The sequence below is a fragment of the Nicotiana attenuata genome, unplaced genomic scaffold, assembly GCF_001879085.1.
Source record: "Nicotiana attenuata strain UT unplaced genomic scaffold, NIATTr2, whole genome shotgun sequence".
In the NCBI taxonomy this organism is placed as follows: Eukaryota; Viridiplantae; Streptophyta; class Magnoliopsida; order Solanales; family Solanaceae; genus Nicotiana; species Nicotiana attenuata.
Window position 1 is genome coordinate 70,513 of NW_017672209.1, and position 1,808 is coordinate 72,320.

Consider the following 1,808-nt stretch of genomic DNA (forward strand, 5'->3'; position numbering starts at 1 on the left):
GTTGGGCGCCATCACGGCCTATAGGAGAAATTGGGTCGTGACAAGATGTTTCTGGGCACGGTGGTTGTTGATCTTCGAGCTTCAGCCTTTCGGAGATTTTGTTCTACTTTCTTAGACAGTATATCAGATTATGTTATGCATAGATGCTCATGTACTCAGTGACACCCCGGTTTTGAAAATTCTATATTGAGTTGGGGCATTTTCATCCAGCCAATATGAGATTTTTGCTTACTTAAACCTATTTTAGTGTACTTTGAATTTAAAAATGTTGGTATGGGTTAGTTGTCGGCTTTCCTAGTATCATGGTAGGCGTCATCACGACATGTTGAGTTTTGAGTCGTCACAGATGGTTTCTATGGTCACGCCATCACGACATGTTGAGTTTTGGGTAGTCACAGATGGTTTCTATGGTCACAGAGGCTGATCCAGGATTTAAATTTTATGGGTTCAACTTTTAAGAGTTTTAGCATTGAACTCATTATATTTTTAAAGTTATGGATTTATATCTACTATTTTTCCAATTTTAATAAATTTTTACATATAATGTTTTACTCCACGTCGAAAGTTAAGGGTTCAATTGACCCCATTGATAACATGCTACATCCGCCCCTGTCTATGGAGAGCCATCTTGCTGACTCCAGCGTCATTGTCAGCACATTTTCTTGATTTTATTATGTGGGGAGAGATGTGCAGATTCTGACAAGTGAAATATATGATTGATCAGGTTTGACAAGAAATCTTGAAAGTTTTTCTTTCTTGTAGTGACACTGAGAAATACATATACGGCTACTTAAACTTGTCCAATATTGTCATTTAGCTACCTCAAGTTACGCTTGTACCTATTAGATACTTTAACTTTACTCCATATGTGTCTATCAAACACAAAAAATTGACGTGGCAAAAAATGTGCATTCCACTTCTCTTAGGCACGTGACAAGCTCAAATTTTCCAAGTTTTCTTTTTATTTTTTAATATTTTTAAAACTATTTTTACATAACCACCATATACACCATCCCATCGCTTCTAGTCCACCAACCTCGTCCTCCAAAAATTCTGCCACTGTTTTTGTTTAAACTTCTCTCATCTTCCATCTTACATCTTACATTTTCCATTTGATACTAACCCAAATTTACATTTTAGTAATTATAAACTAGTTTCAGGAAGAACAAGATAAAAACAAATGAAACGATTAGCGGCTAACAACTTGAATCTGCCCAAATCAAGAAATACTCATCAAGTTTTTCAGAAATTTGACTTAACGGGATATAACAAGATTTTGTTCTTATGAGAAGAATCCATTAATAAAAATGAAATATACCAAAAAATAAAATCAAATATCTTGCCAAAAAATTAGTTCCTATCGGACCCAGTCACTTCTCTGTCACTGGTAAAGGAAACTACAAAAAGATGGACATCAGATCTAAGTGATATGGCTGGGCCAAAAATGAAGTCGCTAGAGGAGGAGATTGAGTGGTGAGAAGATGGAGGTTTAAACTGTGGTGACCAGATTCCGCCAGTGGTCGCCAACGGCGGACCTGACGAGAGAGAAGAGAGCACGTAACCAAAATATAATATTTTCCTAAAATTATACCCCATCTGTTTCTGCTACTTCTACAGTAGGTTAGCAGGGGCGGCCCTTCCATAAAGCAAGTAAAGCAACCGCTTTAGGCCCCATATTTGTGGAGATCCCGTTTTTTCTTTACCTAATAGACTATATATAAGTTTAAAACAAAGTTCTGTAAAGTGAAAAGGTTTGATTTCTTTCTTTAACAAATATAAAGAAGAAGGATTTGTAACTGCTATAATTT